Raw genomic sequence first — 26,035 nt, 5'->3', positions numbered from 1 at the left:
ACTAACTGCATCGCATCCTACAACCCTGGCCGACACATCACTATTGATGAACAGCTTTTCCCGTCAGACTCGCTGCTGTTTTCTGCAATACATTGCAACAAAACCAGACAAGTTTGGCATCAAGTTTTGGGTGGCTTGCGACTTGAAATCAAATTACATCTGTAATGTCCTCCCATATCTTGGCAATGACCCCAGTCATCCCAGCGGGGAGAGACTGTCCGAAACTGTTGTGATGAGGCTGATGGAACCATTCATGGACAAGGGCAGAGCTGTAACCACGGACAATTTCTTTACATCATTGTCATTTGCACAATGACTACTTAGCCGGAAAACCACTATCCTCGGCGCAGTCAAAAAGAGTCGCCGGGAAATTCCTCAATCCGCTAGACAGATGGACCGCACTGAATTCACCACTCAGGTGTTTTCAACCACTGGCTGTCTACATTCTCAGCAGCATGCACAGCGTGGTTGAGACTGAGGATACTAACAAAAGGAAGCCAAACACGGTCACACAATACAAAGTTTGGTGTGGATGTAATGGACCAAATGGTGCGGGAGTACAGCTTGCGTGCAGGAACACTGAGATGGCCAGTCGCCGTGTTCTACAACATGATTGACATGTTAGCAAACAGACAAAAGCCCTATGTAAATACATAGAAACATAGCTGATAAACCGTGTGCAATAATATACGGTCAGCATAAATTCCACTCCAAACACAATATAACAACAAAAGAGGAAAAAGAGTGATTCATATCAAGAGTATTATTTTATTACATATCGAAACGTTACATGATTATGTCAAAGTAATCATAGCAATTAATAGCACTAGAAAATGGGGAACACACAAAGAATCCAGGGGATAGTAGCACTAGATAATATGCAGACACACAATAATGACCCCACATGGGGATGTCAGGTATCAAAATAATGCAGTGGGGACCTTAAAGGCAAGAGGCTGACTCAAGGAACAGTTGTAGCAGAACAGACAGTATGTAGAATCATATCATCATAGACAATAAGACCACCCAAATGTTCCCTTCGCTCAATATTATAAGAGGAGCCATCTTACCAAGGATGCAGAGATTTAAAGTGCTCAGTGCCAAATGCCCATGTGGACAAAAAACGCCTCGACGCGCGTTTCGCCCTCAACCGTAAGGCTTTCTCAAGAGGCGGATCACTGGATGTGCATGAGGACCTCGAATGCTACAACTGTTCCTTGAGTCAGCCTCTTGCCTTTAAGGTCCCCACTGCATTATTTTGATACCTGACATCCCCATGTGGGGTCATTATTGTGTCTCTGCATATTATCTAGTGCTACTATCCCCTGGATTCTTTGTGTGTTCCCCATTTTCTAGTGCTATTAATTGCTATGATTACTTTGACATAATCATGTAAAGTTTCGATATGTAATAAAATAATATTCTTGATATGAATCACTCTTTTTCCTCTTTTGTTGTTAACATGATTGACATGGCAGCACTGAATGCTCATGTTCTTTATCAGGCATGCATTGGGGTGCAGGAGAGACAGGTGGACTTCCTGGTTGAGCTTGCAAAAGAGTTAAGTGGCTCTCATGTGACTGAAAAGAAGGCACGCAAGGAGAAACTCCTTCGGCAACAACCTTCCACACCCAGCCCTGGCAAAAGGGCGAAGTGTCAGGTCAACCATCGATGCACGAACAACTGTGCAACTGAGATGTGTTGACTGCTACAAATACACGTGTGGCAAATGTACCAGGGACATACCCAGGCAGTGCTAGGTATGTTCCGACAGTGTAGACAGACTGCTGAGTGAGTGCTGAAATGCTAGTCACACAAGGACAGGCCATGCATGCACGCGCAGCCCCCCACTGCAGCCTATTGTAAACTTCTGTGGAATTGTTTTATTCCTTGTTTTTTTTTATTTTTATAACAAAAATAAAAAGCATCCTTTGATGCATGCTACTTTACTCTCCTCCCCCAACATCCCTCCCTGTTGTGTAATTTGATGATATTGTTTTCTTGTTCACTGTCTTGTCACATTTGTTTGGCCATGCCGCTTATACACTGCTCATCTTGAAAATGTGACTATTGTTTGATGTTGGTGTGAAATAACCCTTTATTGAAAAAAAAAAAAAAAATAAATAAAATAAATAAAAAGCATGAAAACAACAGTTCTTTTGTATATTTTTCACACTGAAATTTCAGTCCTCTTGTGTGAATATTGCACGAAAAAAATCGCAGCTACTTGCAATTTTTTTTATTTTTATTTTTTCTCTCCCCCCGCTAGTGTGCTTGAGGCCTTAGACACAAATGCTTCTGATCATTACTCACAGCTGTACCTTGCTCTAAAATTTCTAATTCTCTATTTAAAATATATTAAAAAGATTCATTGTTTCAGTGCTTTTTTGCTCAAATAAAACTAAACTAAATACAATATGTATAGTCTTTATATTATGAAATACAATAAACTGAATAGAACTAAATGGTTAAACTCAATGGAAAACAACAACCTCCTGTGGTGCGACAGCAATGGCCTTAATTACAGAACAAAAGACGGTGATTATAGGATGTTGGCTAAAATCCTTCAGGTCATTCAACCCATCTCTGGGTTCCAAAGGTAGAAATGTTAAATGACCCCTCTCTGGGACTTCTAGTGTTAATAAGCTTTATTCGGCTGGCCAATCCAAACAGTAACAGACTTTCGTTTTAAGCCATGTGAGGGGTTCAGCAGTAGACTAGTGCCGGGTAGATACCCCAAACTTTACTGTCCACTCATCCATATTACTGGTGTGTAGTTCTCCAAGTATCATAACTGGTACACTGGTGTTTGTTCAACTCTTCCAAGTATGTTTTCAGGGTTTTTTTTCTCTTCCTTAGAACATGGTGGTAAGGCTGATAAACCTCCCACTGGTGAGCTCCACATATGACATGGTGTCCTCTGCCTATGTGACCACTAAAGACAACCATCCCTACCTGAAGTCCGTCTGTGACGTTGCAGAGAAAAGTGTGAGGAGTATCACTTCTGTGGCCATCACTGGTGCCATGCCAATACTGCAGAAACTTCAGCCTCAAAGTAGGTTTAGCTTCTTGTGGCTTTTTCCACTAGCAACTCATGTGCAACACTGTCTTGTTAGTATTTGTAGCTTTTTCTTCCTGTATTTGGCTACAATCTGTACAATTCTTCTTATTAATCTTCCATTACCTAGTTCTCTAGGCTTTGTTTTCATGCATATTTATCTTTGCTGATTTTCTGACAGCCGACGTTGCATCAGATGGAATGGTTACAAAACTGTTATTCAGGAATCTGTTACACATGATTCTTCTTCTCTACATCACATATCCATTTTACACTTGTGGTAAACTGATCTACAACACTGACCCCAGTCACATACATGGAAAAAGGGGTTAATAAGACCTTAAACTTCCAGGGGGCTGACAGATTTCTCAGTAAAGTGAATGTCTGCAGGTGTTTTGCTACCTCCTCTGAGAGCAGCATAATGTAGGGAAATGCCCCAATTCCAGCAATGGATCACTCACTTTTCTTGGTGCAGTAATGATCTGATCTGTTCTTGATGGCTTAGCTTTCCATGTATATTGATAGTAAGCTACTAACTTGTGCTGTGGATGTGGTTGGCTCGGAAGACATCTAGGCTGCTATCTGCCGGCAGTGATCTCCTGCTAAAATACCTGTTTTGAAACAGCACAGCCTAATCAGTGACACATTGCTGACATCAATGTCTCTGCCACTACCTGAAATTGCTGACAGATCCCCTTCACTCATTCTGCAGCCTGATGCTTAGTGCAACACAAGCTAAAGAAGGCAAACTAATTTAAATGGCAAAAATAAGCCTTAATTGCTACTTTTCCTGAAGCAAAAATCCAAAACCAACTTAAATGTAACTTCTGTAATCTGGACATGATACACAGGTTTGAGTATTAGGACAGGATCACTCTAGCGTATAACCCGGCCGAGTGTTATCTGATTATCGGGGAACAATCGCTGCAGCTGGCAGTGCGAGTCTGCTGATACACCACCATACAAGTCTATGGGTGCATGTGAAACATCGGACTGATGTCGTCCCAGTGCAGTCTGATAGATGCCGAGACATGCAATGGAGAAGTTACTCCGCATCGGATGCCATATGCTACTGTGATTCCAGCCTAAGGCCACGGCCCCGCTATCTGTATTTCTTTTTCCTCAGGAGTGGGTGATAAATGCAGAATTGGTGACTTGTTTCTATTCTACCTTTTCTCTGTTCCTCACCTGGTTTTGGCTCCCACTCCTGAGAAATACTGATAGTGGGGCTGTGGCACAACTCGGATCTCTGCTGCCTTCTATATACAGATGACTATTGCATCAGATGTTACTTCTTTCTTATTCCCCTCACAGTTGCTCTGGCAAACAATATTGCCTGTGTTGGACTGGACAAGATTGAGGAGAAGTTGCCTATTCTGTCTTAGCCTTCTGGAAAGGTAAGCTGCTAAAATCCATGCAGAACCTCACCTTTCACTTCTCCTAAGGTTAGATTACAGAAGTGCCTCCTTGTATGTTAGGTTGTGGCTAATGCCTCAGAAGCCGTTGTTGGTGCCCGAGATGCTGCAATCCATAGTATCACAGGAGTAGTGGATAAAACAAAGGGAGCTGTGCAGAATGGTGTGGAGATGACGAAGGATGTTGTAAATGGCAGCATTAACACTGTTCTGAGAAGCCGTGTAATGAAGATCATAAGCAACCGTGTGGACTCTGCACTAACCAGGTCTGAATCTCTTCTGGAACAATACCTGCCACCAACAGACGAGGAGTTGGGTAAGCCCAAACCTATTAACTTGTGTGGACAGGGCAAATTGACTTGCTGAGGCAGTCCAAATACTAGGTGGTTTGGGTTTCTGTTACAGAAGCACTCCCATCAAAGGTTTTATCCTTTAATATACTGCAGTCATCATATTTTATATAGCACTGTGTACATAAATGCTCATCTTGAGTGGTGTTTTTTTTTTTTTTTTTTTTTAACTAGTTATTTCTTCTCTACTCTGTAGACACTGGAAGACTTTTATTTATTCATTCACCCATGACAGCACCACGAGGAAGGGAATCTGCACACCAAAGACAGGAAACCTACAGGTTAAAAGGGTACCACCTCTCTTGCCCCAGTTTGGTTTCCTATCCTTGATGGGAACCCCTGCAGGCTTACCTGATGCAAGAAGAAAGCTTCCTGTCCCATGCTGGCCAGTCCTAGCAGGGATATCTTCTCTGCTTCGGTTGGTCTAGGTTCCCTGGAGACCCCACAGCAGAGCTCATGGGGGGCTGCTCCGTGTGCATTGGGTTAAAAGCAGCATCCCCTGCCTGGGGTCGGCAGCTCGTGAGTTCGTCAGACCGCGGGAGGCGTGGTCTGGAGAGTTCCCCCTCCCTCCCTGCCTTCATCTGCACATGCAGGAGGTTTGGGCTGCGCCGGCGGATGATGAGGCAGAGGTGCCTGGATACAGTGCTTCCGGAATGACGTCACAGCGGGAGACACGCTGGGGGCGTATGGTGTCATGTGGGGGGATGTTTCCCACCGGGGGGTACTTCTTCACTCCACGCAAAGGTCAATTGACCGGATACCGGGGGATACCTGCAGCTTTATGCAGGGCACCACTACCAGAGGCTTCCTAGCTCTTCTAGGAGAAGAGTGATGGCAGATGGTGAATAGCAGCAGGGAGATCAGCTGTTGTCTGGGGACCCCCATGAGCCTGTAGAACATCATTCTAGTTGAAGCCGTTCCACAGAAACATGAATCTTGAAGGTTCAAGCAGGAAGAAAGATCCTGCAGTTCAGAGGCAGGACCCTCCGTTTGGAGTAGTCTGCAAACCCGGTACCTTATATTTGAGTGGGTAAGTGGATCTTTGGATATATTCACTTGGTAATGGTCTTCCTTCTGACTAATTTTCAGAGCAAGAAATGTAATTCCAAATGAAAGCACAAGTAATGTGCGTTGTGTAAGATCCCTCTGCCTGATACCCATGGGAAAAGACTTTGTCAAGATTGTATTAAGCAAACAGAAGCAGAGGAAACCCCCCCCAGTTTTTCTTCAGGATTAAGATCTTTAAAGAGGAAATTGACAAAGCCCTTGTTTAAAAACACAAAGGGTAAACTGAAAAGGATTCCTCCCTATCCATGGTTATCTGAGGATTCGGATCGTTCCCTCATCTTCCTCCTCAGTGACTCAGATCGTCAGTGTTTCCCTATGAGTGAGGTGGACGCGTTGATCAAGGCTGTGCGGTCCAAGATGGGTATTTGTAGATACTAGATCTAATAAATCGGGAGAGGATGTGATGTTTGGGGGTTTTGATGATAGAAAGAAGTGAAAGTAAATACCAAGGTTACTTACCGGTAGCCGGTTTTTCCTGAACCCATGACAGCACACCTTGAGAGAGGGATCCGCCCCATAAAGGACAGGAAACTGTCAAATAAAAGGGCGGTACCTCTCCCTCGGTTCAGTTGATTATAGAGCACTGGGAGGACCTCCCAAAAAGGTTAGACATATAACCAACACCTAATAGATATATATATATATATATATATCTATCTCTCTATCATCCCAAAACGGTGCACAACAGGGTGTGAGAAACGGGAGAAACCGGCTACCGGTAAATAACCTTGATGTTTTCCCCTCACCCATGACGGCACACCTTGAGAGAACTTTGGAGAATTATGAGCACCCTAGGGAAGGACCACAGGTAAGGTCAGAGGAGGACAGATCCAACCAATAGTGTTTATAGAAGGTGGATGGTGTAAACAAAGTAGCAGCTCTACATATCTGATCGATTGAGACGTCTGCCCTCTCCGCCCAGGAGGTTGCGACGGCTCTCGTGGAATGAGCCTTTGACATTGTCCGGGCCTAGAACTTCTGTGGACGTATATGCTAAACAAATGGCTTCCCTAAGCCACCTAGAAATGGACACCCCGTGACCTTTCCTATTCCCCTGAAAGACCAGTAACAAGGAATGGTCCTTCCTCCATACACTAGTCATGTCAATGTACTGAGGTAGGGATCTTCTAACATCGGGGTTATGGAATCTAACTTCCCCCTGGGTTTTTTTGGATTGTACTACCCTTGTCTTGCAGCAATCTCCTGGTTACAGTGGAATCTAGATGGCGCTTTGGGAAGATATGCTGGATCTGGTCGCAAGGTGACCCTATCATCCTAAATTTGTGTACGGAGGATCAACCGAAAGGGCCTACAGGTCACCCACCCTACGAGCTGACGTTAAGGCCACTAAGATGATGGTCTTATGGGTGAGGATCTTTGGAGAGGCATCTTGTAGGGGCTCGACCAGGTCACTGGTAAGTGTGTTCAAGACCAAATAACACTGCAGATGAGACTAAACTCTGCAGGGCAATTAATACAGAGGAGGACAATTTTATATTACAGGAGGATCTATGTAAACTAGAAGCTTGGGCTGATAAATAGCAAACTAGCTTTAATGGGGATAAATGAAGGTAATGCACTTGGGCAGAGGAAATAAAATGTATAATTGTATGCTTAATTGTAAAACAATGGGCAAAACTGTAATTGAAAGACCTGGGTGTATTGGTGGATGACAAGTATCGTGCAGCTGCTGCAAAGGCAAATAAAATAATGGGATGCATTAAAAGAGGCATAGATGCTCATGAGGAGAACATAATTTTACCTCTATACAAGTCATTAGTGTGACCACAGTTAGAATGCTGTGTACAGATCTGGTCTCCGGTGTATAAGAAAGACATAGCTGAACTAGAGAGGGTGCAGAGAAGAGCGACCAAGGTTATTAGAGGACTGGGGGGTCTGCAATATCAAGACAGGTTATTACACTTGGGGTTATTTACTGTGGAAAAACCAAGGCTTAGGGGTGATCTTATTGCTATGTACAAGTATAAGGGGACAGTACAAAGACCTTTTTACTCTGAGGCCAGAGACGGGGACAAGGGGGCATCTTCTACGTTTGGAGGAAAGAAGGTTTAATCATAATCACAGACGCGGATTCTTTCCTGTAAGAGCAGTGAGACTATGGAAGTCTCTGCTGCATGAAGTTGTAATTAGTGATTCACTATTAAAATTTAAGAAGGGCCTGGATGCGTTTCTTGAAGAGTATAATATTACAGGATATATATATCTCTCTCTAGATTCCTTGATAGAGCGTTGATCCAGGGAACTAGTCTGACTGTCGCATGGAGTCGGGAAGGTTTCCCCCCCCCCCCTCCCCCCCCTCCCCCCATCATATGTGGAGCTTGGTGTTTGCCACATGGGTTTTTCTTAGCCTTCCTCTGGATCAACATGTTAGGCTATGGGTTGAACTAGATGGACTTGGTAACATAGTTTTTAAGGTTGAAGGAAGACTGTTACTAAATTCAGGTCCCACGAAGGAATTCTAAGGGACCGAACCGGTCTGGCTCTGGCACAGGACTTGATAAATCTAGACACCCACCTGTTCCCAGCCAAATTACAATTATAGAGCGCCGCCACCTGAACCTTAAGAGTCCCTGTGGCTAGACCCAGGTCACGCCCCTTTTGCAGAAACTCCAGGATTCCTTTGATTGGAGGCTTCTGATAACAGGGCATCTATAAAATCTAGGAATTTCCCCCGACTCGGTTATAAATTTTAGTCGTTATTGGTTTCCTACTACCCATCAAGGTAGAGACTAACCATAGTGAAAACCCCATGTTACTTAGTAGTGACCTCTCAAATTCCATGCTGCAAGATGGAATCCTCTGGCTTGGGCGTAGAATACTGGTCCCTGAATGAGAAGGACCGGCCTCTGGTAGAATCCAGGGATCTGAAACCGACATTAGTCAAAGCAGGGAGAACCAAGGCCTCTTGGGTCAAAAAGGGGCTATAAGATTTATCCTTGCGCCATCCTCCCGAACCTTCCTCACCACTGCTGGAACCATTACTAACGGAGGAAAGGCATAGGCTTTCCTGAACTTCCAAGGAATCTGGAGGGCATCTACAGCATGGGGATTTTCTGCTGGGTTTAAGGAGCAGAATCTGGAGGTTTACATAGGCTACTGTTTTCCAGTTGTCGGACCTGACTTGGACATGGTGACCCTGAATGTGAGGAAGGAAGCCAAAGTTCTTTTAAGTTTGAGGATGCCCCCATCTCGTGGTATGCCCAGTGACCCTGTACTGAGAACTCTGCTAGTTGACACCCCCACCCCTCTCATCTGGAGCCACTCACATCGGTTGTAATCACCCGATCTACTGGTCTGGACCACTGCACACCTGAGGTCAGATTTTTCCTGTCTGTCCACCATGAAAGGGAGTCTGCAGCTTCTAGGGAGAGGGAGAACTTGCTCTCAAAATACCCATTGAAGGACCTCTGCGCTGACAGGACCTCCCACTGAAGTCTCATATGCCCTTGGCCTGTTTCCCAGCAGTCAGATGGGCTCGTCATAGAGCCCAGGAGGGACATTGCTTCTCTTAGGGACATCATTGGAGACCGCATGGCTTTCAAGACTAAATTGATAATTTTGCGGACCTTGTCTTCTGGGAGGAAGCGGGCTTGGAGACCAGAATCCAGGATTAGATCTAGGAAAAACCTGAGTCCTTGAGGGGGGTTAATTTTGACTTTTGGGTATATACCAACCACCCTAGCTGTTGCAACACCACCGTGACTTCTAGAAGTTGACTGGAGCAGTGGACTTCTGATTTCCCTATTCCCAAAAAGTTGTCTAAATGGGGAACGATTCGTAGAAAGGCTGTTACTTCCGCTATTAACTTCATGAATATTCTCGGCTATGGAGAGGCCGAAGGGTAGAGCAGTAAACTGAAAATGTTTCAGCTCTTTCTGAATGAACAGGGCTACTCTCAGATATTTCTGGTAGTCTGGATGACTTGGGACATAATATGCATCCTTCAAGTCTTACTGCCATAAAGCAATTGTGGTGCAAGAGCTTCACTGCCAAGCTCACTGACTCAATCTTGAAAGTCTGGTTCTCTATCAACTGGTTTAGACTCCTGAGATTGATGGTCCTTTAGGACCCATTAGAATTTTTTTATATATATATATTAAAAAAAAAATATATATCATGAACAGGGGGAATGGAATCCGTTCCTCCTTTGTGGTATCGGAACTTCGAGAAGGACCCGTTTCTCTACTAGCCCTAATATTTCTGACTCCAGAGCTATCTGTTCTACCTGGACCTTCCTCTTGGGGGTAATCACAAAGGTCCAGTGAGGAATCTGGCTAAACCGTATCTTCAGGCCACCACTCACCAATATTCAGAATCCAGGGATTTGATGTAATGGCTTCCCAAGCTGGAATAAAGTGGGAAAGCCCCTCCAGCCTGGCATCATTGGGAAGATATACTTTTTTTTTTTTTTTTTTTTTTTTTTTTAGTATTGGAGGACGGTCCTCCAAACAGCCTGACTCCTTCTTTGATTTGGACTCCCATCTTCTTCTGTCTCCTGGAGGGTGACGTCCCCCCCCCCCCGATTAAATTTTCTCATCTGAAAACCAAACCCTTGAATCCCCTGAAAATCCTGGGAACCCTTTTGTTCCTATCGCCAGCCTTCTCTAAGAGGTCATCCAGCTTCTGGCCAAACAGGACTCTGCCGTCACACGGGAGGGAACATAATTTATGTTTGGATTGTAGATCGCCTGGACAACCCTTGAGCCACAAGGCCCATCTGGCTGCATTAGATAGAATCTCGGCTAGATCAGCAAGTCTAACAGAGCCCGCTGAAGAGTCTGCCAGGAAGGCTGATGCTGCCTGCATTAGGGGCAGATTAGAAAGGATTTTATCCCTAAGTTGGTCTTCCAATTGTTGGAGCCACACCATGAGAGACCTTGCCACACAGGTGCCGGCTACCACAGGCTTCAGGCCTCCTGCTGCAGCTTCCCAAGTGTGACATAGAAAAGTCATCCTTTTTATCAAGGGCATCCTTTAGGACTCCTGTATCCTCCAAGGGTGTATATGTGTGTGTGTCCTGTCAACTTTGGGGATTTTTTTTTTTATCCCAAGGCTCAGTCCTTCTCCTCAAAGGGGTACCTTCTTTTAGAGAAGGAGGGTAAGGTCCCTGATCTCTCTGGTTTCTTCCACTCAGTCAATGAGGCCCTGAATTTTAGGGCCTTTCCTCAATGGGAAAGGAGGGTCTACCATTATCCGATGAGGAAGAGTGTCACGAATCACTCAGCCATAAATCCTCGGGAGGAATCAGAGTTGGAGGAGATATATCTATGGGATCTTTTCTTCCCTCCAAACAACCCCTTCAGGGACTCCTGAACCTCTGCGTCGACTATGGATTTCAGATTGGATGTGAAATCCAGAGAATTTTCTGCTATAGTTTTATTAATGCAGTTTGGGCAAAGCCGCTTTGCCCATCTATGGGAAGGGAAGTTTGGCATAGGTCACAAATCCTGTGCTTTTGCTTGGCACTACTATTCTTAGGATCCTACAGAAGGAAGCACATAAGAGACTTTCCCATTACTAAAAGGTGACATTCACGAAGATCACTCACCCCTGAAGTCACAAATGGGTACCAGACTTGGAGGCTTTAGTGGAACACGCGATTTCTTTCTGGATGATCCAGAGGTGTTTGATACCTTGCAGCTGTCACTGCAATTGCTCGAGCGGCTGTCCGTGTGAGAGGCGTCCGTCTGCCTCTTCCATTGCTGGGGGGAGGGGTTAGCTGCTGCTCTTGACTATCCTGGTCAGCCATCTTGCAGAAGCTCGCCACGCTCCCAGGATAAACCCCCTCCCCCACATAATATAGGGCCATCCAGAACCTCCTCCGGTTCAAGGGCCCTCCCCTCTCCTTCCCAGGCTGAGGCTCCAAACAGAAAAACTAGCCCAGGAGTGCTTTACATGGCGCCGCCATCTTGAATTGGGCACATCATACCCAGAAGTTGCCGCTCCGGAACACAGCCGACAGAAGCGGCAGGGGAAGGGTGGTGCAGCGGTGTACAGGAAGCCGGAGCCTGCCTCACCACGTGCGCCCGCTTGGATGCAGGAACCAAGAGAGCTGTGGACGGCGCTTCTGGAGGCTGGAACCCAGTGCACAGGCCAGTGCCTGCTCTTCCACACCAGAACAGACCCAGGTAAGTCATCTTTTCCAGACAGGTTCCCATCAAGGACAGGAAACCAACTGAAGCAAGGGAGAGGTACTGCCCTTTTATTCCAGACGTTTTCCTGTCCTTGATGGGGCGGATCCCTCTCTCGGTGTGCTGTCATAGGTGAGGGGGGAAAATTCGGGGTCTAATCGACAGTCGTGGGGGGGGGGGGGACAGAGGAAAGGTTCCCTACCACCCTCGTTTAAAATAAGATGCCCCTTCGACAGCCAATCTTCCTCGTGGTCTAAGGCACCAAAGCTTGATGTCGCCGTAACTAAAGCTTCAAAAAAAAAAAAATCCTCCTTACCCTTTGACATGGGAGCCCTGAAAGATCCTCTCAACAGAAAGGCCAATACCTTGAGGGGAACCTGGGAAACCACTGCAGGTGTCTTGAGACAAGTGGTAGCAACCACCTGTACCTCTAGATCCCTAATGATATGGTTAGAGACCCAGCTGAAAAGCAGTGTAGCCAGAAAGGAAATCCTGTCCTCAATTCCTCTTGCCCAGGGTGCTGTGGCATTTCTAGCTGATACCTCAGCCGACTGTCAGATTAGCAGAAAGATCAGCGGCTCTTTCTAATTCTGCACGATGGGCTTTGGCTCAAGTGAAGGCCGGGAGACATACAGGCCAGATCTAGACAGTGTTCTATCCCCTGTGAAGGATAGTATCTGTTCGGTCCCGCCATGGACGATTTATTAGAAAAAGCTGGAGACTCTAAGAAAGGGTTTACCTTTGTATTCCTACCTGCTTATAAGTGGTCTTTAAGGGAAAATAAGCTTGTCCTAAGAAGACCAATGAAAGAACAGGGAAAATATGAAGCCCGTAGCCAGAAAGGTAGGTTTTCTTTTTGGCACATCTTCCCAAGGCACACGAAAATCGGGACCATGATGGTCAACCCAGGTGGGAGGAAGATTATCTTCCTTTCTCCCAGCCTAGGAACGTATAACAAGTGGCTGGATCCTCAGCCTGGTGTCGTCAGGACTAAAATTAGAGTTCCAATCACTTCCCCATGGGAGGGTCATTGTTACTCCCTCCGGTTCTTCCCCTGTACAACGGTTGGCCCTCCAGTCAGATTCATGACCTAGTTAGAAAATCTGTCCTGGCTGAGGTCCTGCAGATAGAAAGGTTGGGGTTTCTGTTCCCTCTTTTTAGTTCCCAAGCCAGATGGATCTTTCAGGACCATAATCAATTTGAAATCCCTGAATAGACGCCTTACTGTACATACGTTTAAAATGGAATCCTTTAAAAGCTGCAATTAAACTTCTTTTTCAGTTTTATGGTCATTTTGGATTGTAAAGACTCGTATCACGTACCCATTCACAAACCTTACCAAAAATACTTAAGAGTAGCAGTAAGGATAGAGGCCATGACAAAACCTTTTCAATATACTTCCCTTCCCTTCCGTCGCTCCAAGAGTTTTTACTAAAGTAGTGGCAGAAGTCATGGCCCATGTTAGGGGGAAAAAAACATTCTTATTATCCTCCTACCTCGATGACTTTCTTATCGTGGGTTGCTCCTTCCATCAATGTGAGTCCCATCTAGGGGACATAATGTCCATCCTAGAAGGCCTGGGGTGGTTAATAAACCTGCCAAAGTCTAAATTAATTCCCACAAGAGCCCAGCAGTTTTTTGGGGGGGGTTTCTAGATTCGGAAAAAAACAGTTGTGACGTCTTCCAGTCCGGAAGGTTTAATCCAGAGTCTTGTGGCAAAAGCCATAGGTAAGCCCTCTATGACTCTACATAATGCGATGTCCTATTAGGCACATTAACGTCCTGTTCCCACTGTTTGATGGTCACAATTCCACGCTAGGGCCCTTCAGTGGGATGTATTGTATGAGTCAGTCCTTGGGGGCTGTCTGGATCATACTTTTAACCTTATCTCTTAATTCAATACAGTCCCTTAGATGGTGGTTGGAGACAAGGAATTTAGTTCAGCGGGTGCCCTGGGAGGTAAGACCCACAGACGCAAGTCCAACGGGGTGGGGAGCTCGCTTAGATCGTGATATAATCCAGGGACTATTGACAAAGCGAGGAAAAAGTTTTCCTCTAATGTCAAAGAACTATTTGCTGTAGATCGGGCAGTAAGCGGGTTCCTTATATCTCTACATGGTCAGGACGTCCGCATATTGTCAGACAATCAAGTATCGGTGGCCTATATAAACCTTCAAGGCAGTACAAAATCAAAAAATCTAGTGACAAACTATTAAAAAAAGGTCATTTACTCTCCCTTACTGCCCTACATTTAAAAGGGAAAGAACATCATGACAGACTTCCTGAGCTGTAACATTCTGAAAGGAGAATGGGTACTGAGTCCACAGATCTTTTCTCAAATCATTCGACTGTTGGGCCTTCCAGTAGTAGATCTGTTCGCCACCAAACAGAATCGAAAGGTTCTGGAGTTCTGTTCCCTGGATCCCAGAGAAAATCCTCTGATAGATGCTCTCCTACTTCTCTGGAAGTTCAGTCTGGCGTATGCGTTTCCTCCCTCTGTACTTCTTCCAGTAGTCATAAGAAAAATACGAACGGACAGAGCTTGGGTCATTCTCATAGCTCCCTTCTGGCCCAAGAGACCTTGGATTTCCTGCCTAAAAGAAATGTCTGTGACCGATCCTTGGATCTTACCAGAGATCCCGGATCTCCTTTCTCAAGTACCAATTGTTCACCTTCCCACGCTGCGACTCCACCTGACGACGTGGAATTTGAAAGGCCATTATTAGCTAACAGAGGCTTCTTGTCAAACCTTGTGGACACCCTTCTACATAGTAGAAAACAAGTTACTACACATATTTATGCCAGGACTTGGAAAACGTTCTTATCTTTTTCAGGGAGTAATGTGGAAGAGGCTGCACCAATAGGGAAAATATTAGAATTTTTACAAAAGGGTTTAGAGTTGGGATTATCCTCCAGTACCTTGCAAGTCCAGGTATAATCTCTGTGGGTCTTATTTTCCTGTGATTTAGCAGCAAACTACTGGATCTCCAGTTTCATTAAAGCATCATTTAGATCTAGACCCATTGTAAAAAAAAAAAAAAAAAAAAAAAAAGACTGATGCCTTGGGACTTGAACCTGGTTCTCTCTGCACTAACTAACCCTCCCTTTGAACCTTTAGAGTTGGCATCCCCTAAACTTGTCTCTATAAAAACAGCCCTGTTAGTCGCTTTAACATCAGCCAGGAGAGTCAGCAATGTTCAAGCCTTATCCATGGCCCTAACATTTACCCAAATCTTAGATGATGGGATAATCCTTAAACCAGACCCAGCATACCTTCTGAAAGTAGCCTCTCGTTTTCATAGAATTCAGGAGATAGTAATTCCCACCTTCTGTTCCTCTCCCAAGAAGGAGAAAAAAATTAAATATACTTTAGATGTGAGGAGATGTTATTCAATATCTTTCGGTAACAAGGGAATATAGGGTAGATTCCCTCTTCATATGACACTAGGGTAATAGTTGGTTTTGAAGCTCTGTACCCCTTCCTATCGCCAGATGGAATAAAGATGCCATCTCCCTTGCCTATGCAGCAAGGAGTTTCCAGAGGGTCTGAAAGCTCATTCTATCTAGGTGGAGTTCTCCATCGATGTATGTAAGGCTGCCACCTGGTCCTCACTTTCCACCTTTTATAAACACTACAGACTAGACATGGGTGTTTCTGCTGACCTCACTTTTGGCAGGAGGGTGCTCCAGGCTGTGGTCCCTCCCTAGGAAAATTCTTCTCTGTAATTCTCTCGTGCTGCTGTCATGGGTGAATGAATAAAGCCTTAGTTACTTACTGGTAATGGATTTTTTTTGGATCCAATGACAGCACCCTTATATTACCTCCCTTTTACTTTGTGGAAGCACTCCCATTAATTATCGCTCGTGTTAAAAGTATGTGTGTGTGTTAGAGAGAGATATATATATATTTAAAAACTTGTTATACATTGTTACACTTGGATGGTTATACTAACCTTGGCGGTCCTCTCATGCTCTGTAACTCAAACTGAGGCAAAAGGTGTCACCATTTTAACCTGTAGGTTTCCTGTCCTTGGTGGGTGGATCCCCTCTCTCGTGGTGCTGTCATGGGTTCCGAAAAATCCCATTAACTGTAAATAACTATGGCTTTTCCTGCAAGAGTCATCGCTCTAACTCCTGACCCAGCTGCTTTGCTCCCCCTACCAGGGACTTTCAGTGACAGAGAAAAGAGACTTCCTGTCTCTACATGGACTTGCTGAAGCCTTCTACGCTCTGTCTTTGATCACGTGATGTCATAGACCTAATGGAAAATTGGCTGGCTAGACAGGCAAAAAGAGCAATTGCAATATATTTAAAAGGATCAACCTTTTGGGAGGGTTTCTTTAAAAACATGTGTGTCACCCTACCTGGATGCCACAAGTGTAATAAAGCTGTGTCTGAGAGCAAGGGGGAGGTTCTCTGGTCAGGGGAACATTAGCATGCAATGCCTTCTGTCTCAGGCCAGTAGGGGGAGCAGGCTGCCCCTATAAAAGCTGGTGCTGGGGACAGGGTTAGGGAGAACTGGACGACCTATCTGAGGATTCAGGTCCCAGAGCAGAGAGGGACAGTTGTGTTGCACTTAAGAGGAAGTGTGGCAGGAGGAGAGCCACAAGCCAGAGACAAGAGGCGAAGAGAGCCTGTCTTGGCAGAGAAAAGACTTAATTTTACCAGACTTTGGTGTCTGAGGCTGGAAGGATTCCACATCCCCCAGCAGAGAACCAGCCCGCAAGGGACTGTACATTCCTTGGCCTAAGAAGCCTGGAGGCCCTGCCACAACCGAAGGGACCAGTAAAGCCGTACAAGGCTGGAAGCAGAAAGGAACCCACGTCGCAGGCCATACAGGCGAGAAAGCACGGAAGCTCGGAAACGTGGGCTGTTACCCTATCAGGAGGAGATAGCCAGAAGGAGCGCAGAAAGCACGGTAGGCCTACACCCTCACCCTGACCAGGGCCAATTTCCCCGTTGCTCTCAGACATCCAGGTCCCCTCCTAGCTGGGACTGTTTGTGGGTCAGTTTACCTGTTTAGTAAAGACCCTGGACTGCAATCTGTTGTCTGTGTGCTCCTTGCTCCTCCAGCACTACTATCACTCCCACCATTCACTATACTGCCCTGGGGCCGCATTCTTCCCGTGGGGAGTCACACTACCATAGCTGCACACCTCATCAGCCCCAGCGGTCTGCATGCAGCGGCGGTTCCTAATAACCGCAATCCACGGGTGGCGTAGTCGGACATAATCAATATAACGGACTACCACTGGCCTGACCACCCTGAGCCACGGAACCGGGTTGCCACTACTACTCCCATCGTTCCCTATTGCCCGGATCCGAGTGCCCCACGGCCCAGGGGGCGAGTCAGCTTTGGCGTAGTCGGCAGGATTTCGTGCCCGCAACCACCGGGTACTGCGTGCCTGAAAAAGACTTTTGTAACTTACCTGTGGAGTCGTTTCCCGCCATCCGGAGCCGATTCCCGCCATCAGACGCCATCTTGGACCGTTTCCCGCCGTCTTCTGCCGTCTTCCCGCCATCGGACGCCATCTTCAGGACGCCGCGCGGGAAGAAGAGGGGCGTGGACGTCAAAACCGCGCGAGATCCGAAGCTCCGCCCCACGCACCGACGCTGCGCAAGGTCCTGGAAGGGAGAGAGAGCGACGCTGACGTCATCAGGACGCGACGCAAGGTCCTCGTCCAGAGCAGCAGCAGCGGAGCCGCGGCCTACAGAAGAGGATCGTCGGAAGGTAGGCCACGCTTAACTAGGGGGGTAGAAAGATGTCGGATACAGAGGCGCCCACTACCACCAACGCAGCTGCAGCAGCGGTGATGCCCTTTTCCTTGCCCTACATCCCTGGAGCGGCCTGGCTGCCCAAATACTCAGGGGAGCCCCATGCCCTAACTGACCTCAAGGAAAGGCTGTACAGTTTGTTCCAAGTTTACCCCCTGACAGAAGAACAGAAGGTCAGCATATTGACAGGGCAGTTAACTGGCGCAGCCCAAAGGGAGGTAAAATCATGGCCCATTGAGGAGAAAGGGACTGTGAAGGGTATTCTGGCCCGGCTGCGGGGTACCTTTGATACACGTACCTCCGCTGAAATTAAAATGAGGTTCTATGGATGTAAGCAGCGGGCACAGGACAGCATCAGAGACTATGCCCTAAATCTGCAGGAAGCCTTGAGGGCTATTCAACAAACTGACCCTGGCAGTGTGCAGGAAACGGATAAGCTGCTAACAGAACAATTCATAGAAGGTCTGCTGTCTAGCGCCCACAGGGCCCAACTGCGCCTCATGTTCTTTCAGAACCCCGACCTGACCTTTTCCCAATTTAAGGACAGGGCCATAAGGGTGCTCCGTGAATCTGCAACCAGTGGCGCTATAAACCCCCGGCGCCCTGCTATCGCCTACCACCAGGAGGCGGCGCCCTCCTCTATGGACTCCGTGGAGGCTGATGCACAGGCCCTGAACCAAGCCCCGTCGAAAGGCCTGCACCACCAAGTCCAGGAGCTGACCAGGAGCGTCGCGGCGTTGACCAGGACCGTCCAGGCGTTGCAAGTGGACCCGTCAAGACCCATCAAGCTGGCTTCAAGTCCGGAGGATGTCCCGTGGCGTCGACAGAGGAGGATCCCGTCGTTCCGAGGGAGGCCCACAGACCGCTACGCAGAGGATGGACAGCCCATTTGCCGTCGATGCAACCAGCCCGGACACATTTCCAGGTACTGTAATTTAAACGGGTCCAACCTGGGGCAGAGGGCCGACCCCCCAGGCATAAGATCACCAGGCCCGTACAATTGGCGTAATAAGTACGTTGGGGGGCGCCCGGTTTTACTCGTGGTGCTGGACGGTATCCCCATGAGCGCCTTGCTGGATACTGGGTCGCAAGTAACCACTATCCCTTATGTACTTTTTAAGCAGTATTGGACTGATGCTGATATCACACGGCATCCAGACAGTAACTTGAGCATCATCGCCAGTAATGGCTTACCCATGCCGCAGATGGGGTTCAAGGAGATGACCATTAAAATTGGTAAAGTTGAACTGCCGGCACAGGGAGTGATTATTGTGGACATTGACCGTCATGAAAGTCACCCTAAAATAACTGTGGGTACTAACGTAATTGAAAATTGTCTTTCAGAGGTAATTGTAATTCTACAACAGGTGGCGGTGAATGCTAGTTCCAGCCAACAGAGGGTCCTCAACAAGGAGATAAAAGCCCTGATGAGACGGCAGCAGGTAGAACTGTCTGGTGGTGAGATCGGTAGCGTAAGACTCAGTGATCCATTTCTATGCCTCCCAAAAGTGAAATGATGATCTGGTGTCGGACTGCAATCGGGTTGAGAGGTAGAGACTACCAAGCCATGGTAGAACCCGTGTACTCAGACAGCAGGCCCACCATTTTGACAGCCCGGGGGGTGGTTGATGTCCGTCATGGGAGGGTGCCCGTCCGCATCCTCAACATTGGGGAGAGGGAAGTACACTTACCCAGGTACGCTACACTCGCCAAACTGTTTGTTGTCGAACACCAAGCTATCAGGGCCGTGGAACCCTTGCATCCATCTCCACAGGGGAGGGTAATGGCTCCCAGAAACAAAAGGAGGGCTGGTGCCAGAAACTCCATGTGGGTGCTGACTCCACTCCCCTGCACCAAAAACAAGGAGTCTACCGGGTGGTACAGGAGTACGAGAGAGTCTTTAGTAAGCACCCGCTAGACTTCGGCAGAGTAAAGGGGATAGAACACCACATCCCCACCGGGAGCCACCCACCAATAAAAGAGAGACACAGGCCTGTACCCCCAGCACATTATCAGAACGCTAAGAGAGATGAAAGAAGCTGGGGTTATTAGAGACAGCTGTAGCCCCTGGGCAGCCCCCTTGGTTCTGGTCAAAAAGAAAGACGGCACCATGAGAATGTGCGTGGACTATAGACAAATCAACCGTATCACCCACAAAGACGCATATCCGCTGCCTAGAATAGAGGAGTCTTTAGCCGCACTAAAATCAGCTAACTTCTTTTCTACTTTGGACCTTACTAGCGGGTACTGGCAGGTTCCTGTGGCAGAGGCTGACAAGGAGAAGACCGCCTTCACCACCCCGATGGGACTGAGCGAATTCAACTGTATGCCTTTCGGGCTCTGCAACGCACCAGGGACCTTCCAGCGGCTGATGGAATGCTGTCTAGGGCACCGAAACTTCGAGACGGTCCTCCTTTACCTGGACGATGTGATCGTCTATTCGAAAACCTACGAGGACCACCTAACGCACCTGGCCGAGGTGTTCGAAGCCCTGGCAGGCTATGGCCTGAAGGTAAAACCATCGAAGTGTCACCTGCTGAAACCAAAGGTCCAGTACCTAGGGCACGTGGTAAGCGCGGAAGGAGTGGCCCCCGACCCTGACAAGGTCACGGCAATCAAGAGCTGGCCAAGCCCCTCGAACATCAAAGAGGTGAGACAGTTTCTCGGGTTGGTAGGCTACTACCGAAGGTTCATCCCCGGGTTCACTAAGATGGCAGCTCCTATGCAGGACCTCCTGATCGGACAGTCCATGTCCAGAAGTCAAAAGCCACCCTTCAAGTGGGATAAACCGGAAGAGGAGTCCTTCCGCCAGCTAAAGTTGGCCCTCACTGGGGATGAGATCCTGGCCTACCCTGATTATGGCCAGCCTTTCATTCTCCACACAGATGCCAGTAATGTGGGACTGGGAGCTGTACTGTCCCAAAACCAACAGGGCAGAGAACGGGTGATCGCATATGCCAGCCGGAAGCTGAGGCCCACCGAGAGGAACCCGGAGAATTACAGCTCCTTCAAGCTAGAATTTTTGGCGGTGGTGTGGGCCGTGACGGAACGCTTCAAGCATTACCTGGCCTCCGCAAAGTTCACCGTGTACACGGACAACAACCCGTTGACACACCTGGACAATGCAAGACTGGGTGCCCTGGAACAGCGGTGGATGGCCCGTCTCTCCAACTATGACTTCGTGATCAAGTACCGGGCAGGCAAAACCAACGCCAACGCGGACGCCCTATCAAGGATGCCTCACTTACCTGAAGGTGACGAAGACCCAGAAGAGCTGGAGGAGGTAGAACTCCCCGCGTTTCACCGGTATGGAGCCGCTCAACACTCTCACCGCGTGAAGAAGGAGGATCTAACAACTGTGATGATGAATCCCCTACCTCACCACAGCTGGGCCGAGACCCAAGATAGTGACCCTGCAGTCCGCCTGGTGAAAGATCTGCTGACCCGGGAAGACGCCCGCCTAGATCCAGATGCCCCAGAGGAAGCCAAGCAGCTATGGAAGGAGAAGAGCAAGCTGTTCCTCTACGAAGGCAAGTTGTGCAGAAGGATTGTTAACCACCGGACGCACGAGCTGACCTGGCAAGTCGTGGTCCCAAGGCGAGATGCAGCTATGGTCCTGGGGGCTTACCATGACAGAGCGGGACACTTCGGTTGGAAGAAACTGGAGTTCCTACTAAGAGGAAGGTTCTTTTGGGTCGGCATGAGAGGAGCTGTGGAAAAATGGTGCAGACACTGTGGCCCTTGTCACCTAAGGAGGAAGGACCGTATCAGCCAGAAGACACCCTTGAAGCCCATCGTCACCACGCAGACTCTTGAGCTGGTAGCTCTGGACCATGTCAAATTGGCTCCCAGCCGGTCAGGATACATCTATGCCCTGACAATCGTGGACCACTATTCCCGTTTTCTAGTGGTGGTCCCGGTAAAGGACTTGACAGCCCAAACAGCGGCCAGAGCCTTCCAGCAATACTTCTGCCGTCCACACAGGTATCCGGAACAGGTCCTGACAGACCAGGGTCCAGCGTTCGAGGCTGAAATCTTCCAGGAGTTCTGCAACCTCTATGGCTGTAAGAAAATACGGTCAACGCCTTACCACCCCCAAACCAACGGGATGTGTGAGAAGATGAACAATATAGTCATTGATCTCCTGAAGACGTTGCCCCTGGAGGAACGCAGCCTGTGGCCAGAAAAATTGCCGGACCTGGTAGACATGTACAACAACATCCCAGTGAACGCTACAAACTGCACCCCGGCTTACCTGATGCGAGCTAGACCAGGTAAGCTGCCCGTAGACCTGGAGATGGGAGTCCTAATACCTGAGGACACCTCCCCGGATGCGGACTGGGATACGGAAAGGCAACTGCAGTACAAGAAGGTACAGGAGAGTGTGGAGAAGAGCCTGGCCCAGGTGAGAGAGAAGCAAGAAAGACTCTTCAACCAACACGCCCCTGCTGGTCCCCTAGAACCTGGCGAGCAAGTCCTAAAGCGAAAAAGAAGGCTACATAAGTTGGACGACCAGTGGGAAAGGGAACCCTACACCGTACTGCAGTCTGACCACGACAACCCAAAGGTGTGCATAATCACCAAGGACGGAGGAGAAACCAATAGTGTCGTCTCCAGAGACCACCTCAAAAGGTGCCCCGAGCAACTCCGCAGTGCAGAAGAGGATCAGAGTGACCTTGAACCCGCAGAGGATAAGGAAGAAATGATCAGCACCGTTCTCGGAGAGTTCCCTCAGTCCTGGACTCGCATAAATGATGCCATAGTGGTACCCGTCCTGCATTTCCTGCAACCGACACAGCAACAACCAACACCAGAGCCGGAAGGTGAAGAGGAGCAAGCAGTTCCAGAGGAAGAAGAGCCTGTACCAGCAGCCCAGGAGAGTCAACCCTCTGCTGACAGTGAGCCTGCCATGCCTGCGGTAAGCCAAAGAACCCGCAGACAGCTGCCTGCCTTACCTGTACACCCAGCTGACAGCTGTACCCCTAACGCTAGTGGGGAAAGCCAGGTTGGTCCACCACCAGACAGTGGGTTAAGGAGGTCAACCAGGAGCACAAAGGGACAGATACCCGCTCGCTGGAGAATATAGAGTGTACTAAAATTGTAAATAACCCTGTTGCAAAATGTTGAAATGTTTGCCAAAGTTACCTGCATGTTTATTGATAGTGTGTTTCAGTTTCTTGCAGCTACCGTAAGGACTCGAAGGTTATGGACTTTTTATAACCGGGACCTTGTATGGACTGCGTTCGGAGCCTAACCCAGGAATGAACTAAGACTGTGAAGGACTTGGGGTAGGACAGACCCCCACCTGGTTAAGGCTCCCGTTGTTTTGGTGATATGGACACCCGGTCACAGGCCACACTGTGACCTAAAGAACTCAATTTGTGCGCCGTCTGTCTATTAATGTTTTATTGTTATGCATATTGTCTTTGTTTATTGTTTAGTCCCGGAGTACTAAATTTCACTAGGGGGGAATGTGTCACCCTACCTGGATGCCACAAGTGTAATAAAGCTGTGTCTGAGAGCAAGGGGGAGGTTCTCTGGTCAGGGGAACATTAGCATGCACTGCCTCCTGTCTCAGGCCAGTAGGGGGAGCAGGCTGCCCCTATAAAAGCTGGTGCTGGGGACAGGGTTAGGTCGTCCAGTTCTCCCTATCTGAGGATTCAGGTCCCAGAGCAGAGAGGGACAGTTGTGTTGCACCTAAGAGGAAGTGTGGCAGGAGGAGAGCCACGAGCCAGGGACAAGAGGCGAAGAGAGCCTGTCTTGGCAGAGAAAAGACTTAATTTTACCAGACTTTGGTGTCTGAGGCTGGAAGGATTCCACATCCCCCAGCAGAGAACCAGCCCGCAAGGGACTGTACATTCCTTGGCCTAAGAAGCCTGGAGGCCCTGCCACAACCGAAGGGACCAGTAAAGCCGTACAAGGCTGGAAGCAGAAAGGAACCCACGTCGCAGGCCATACAGGCGAGAAAGCACGGAAGCTCGGAAACGTGGGCTGTTACCCTATCAGGAGGAGATAGCCAGAAGGAGCGCAGAAAGCACGGTAGGCCTACACCCTCACCCTGACCAGGGCCAATTTCCCCGTTGCTCTCAGACATCCAGGTCCCCTCCTAGCTGGGACTGTTTGTGGGTCAGTTTACCTGTTTAGTAAAGACCCTGGACTGCAATCTGTTGTCTGTGTGCTCCTTGCTCCTCCAGCACTACTATCACTCCCACCATTCACTATACTGCCCTGGGGCCGCACTCTTCCCGTGGGGAGTCACACTACCATAGCTGCACACCTCATCAGCCCCAGCGGTCTGCATGCAGCGGCGGTTCCTAATAACCGCAATTCACGGGTGGCGTAGTCGGACATAATCAATATAACGGACTACCACTGGCCTGACCACCCTGAGCCACGGAACCGGGTTGCCACTACTACTCCCATCGTTCCCTATTGCCTGGATCCGAGTGCCCCACGGCCCAGGGGGCGAGTCACATGCACTATTGCTCCTTAACAAGGGTACATTGACTGCAGTGAAAAGTAATCTTGCACTATATTGTGAATGGCTAACAATTCACAATCATTGAGTAGTAAACCAGGCTGAATATATGGGCATAACTTCCTGCTTTATTCTAGCTAAGGAAGCAACTAAAACAGAAGGCTTTGAGGTGTCCCAAGATGAGCCTGGCTACTACGTGCGCCTGGGATCCCTCTCTATGAAGGCCCACAAGCGTGCTTATCAACAGGCTGTGACCAGGATCAAGGATGCAAAATGCAGGAGTCAAAAGGCCATTGCTCAGCTCCAGATCACCGTTAACCTGGTTAGTAAATGTACTTGTAGTCTTAAACATTTGTCATAACCTCATGAAGGCAGATTCCCTTTAATGTTGACATGTGGAAGTTCCAGTCAAACATGACTGTTCTTGCCAGTTACTGCCATAGGGGGGAGATGAATAAACCAGATGTATTGCATATAATCTCACCTGTCTCATTCAACCTGTCTTCCATGAACCCAAGTAAATATACTCGTTTTTCTTTAAGCTTGATTATGCAAGAAAAAACCTGAATGATGCAAATCAGAAGATCCATGATGCACAGGAGAACATGTACAACAAGTGGGTGGAGTGGACAAGAGGCACAGAAGACGCTGAGGGTGCAGAGGTAATGACACTCCCTCATTAGGCTTATGCTAGGCATCATTTGTTTATTAAACTATAACTTGTCAATTTCCATTTACAGCAAATTGAATCCCGCACCCTGACTACTACCCGAAATCTCACTCACCACCTGCAGACTACATGTTTGTCTCTGGTCTCCAGCGTTCGAGGTCTTCAGCAAAACCTTCAGAACAAGGTTCATGGTGTTAGTGCCATGGCTGCAGATGTCTACCAAAACTTCCACTCTGGCTCTTCCTTCAAAGAAATGTCTGACAGCCTTGTAACCGCCACTAAGGACAAGTTCACAAAAATAAAGGCTATTATGGATGATATGCTGTACTACGCCATAAACAACACTACACTAAATTGGCTGGCTGGTGGCTTTTATCCACAACTGGTTAGTGGCCAACATGAGGAGCAAGAAGCAGATGTGGGAGCCTCGGTTAAAGAGGAGTAAAATGCAAGCTCTTGAGGCACTTGGTCACATATATGGATAAATGCCATCTTGATCTGAGAGCCAGTAACTGGCAATAGACCATGTAACTGATGTGAGAGGAGTTGTCTGTAACATTGGACTTTGTCTTAATCTTGGATGTTGCTCATCTTCACAAATCTGATATCACTAGTGTATGGACCCCACTATGTACACTGCCAACTGTCTTGTGCACTTTTGTATTAATAAAATGCTGTATTGACGTTTGTGACATGTACTTTCTGTTTTTTGTCTAGTAGCCATTGTAGTGTGGCTTCAGGATTTCCTCACTGCCCATATAATGAGATGGCTAGCATTAGGCTGGAAAATACTACCTAGTAGCTTTGTATGCTCCAATGGCCTCTGGAAGCTTGTTGGTGACTAGTATATTAAATTCCTTCAAAATGAGTTTGGGGAACGGGAAATCTTGGATGAGCTTTTAGGAAGCTTGGGCTTAATAGTTCATCTACGAAGGCTTCATCCTCGGCTATTTACACTTTTGGTTGGGCTAGTCTTTGATCTGTAATACAACATGGTGCTGGACCACCCAGATGCTACATTCAAGAGTCTGCGCTCATGTTCTAAAGCAGGGGTGTCAGACACCTTCAT

The 26,035-nt window shown here is 47.8% G+C and overlaps 1 pseudogene; it reads left to right on the top strand.

Annotated features, from left to right (window-relative positions):
- Positions 1-25,554, top strand: part of LOC141249605 (perilipin-2-like) — a 29,882-nt pseudogene extending 4,328 nt beyond the window's left edge.
- The last annotated feature ends 481 nt before the right edge of the window (positions 25,555-26,035 follow it).

The sequence above is a fragment of the Phyllobates terribilis genome, unplaced genomic scaffold, assembly GCF_046119375.1.
Source record: "Phyllobates terribilis strain yellow unplaced genomic scaffold, ASM4611937v1 Scaffold_2__4_contigs__length_985480577, whole genome shotgun sequence".
Classification (NCBI taxonomy): domain Eukaryota; kingdom Metazoa; phylum Chordata; class Amphibia; order Anura; family Dendrobatidae; genus Phyllobates; species Phyllobates terribilis.
This window is presented reverse-complemented; position numbering and strand designations above follow the sequence as displayed.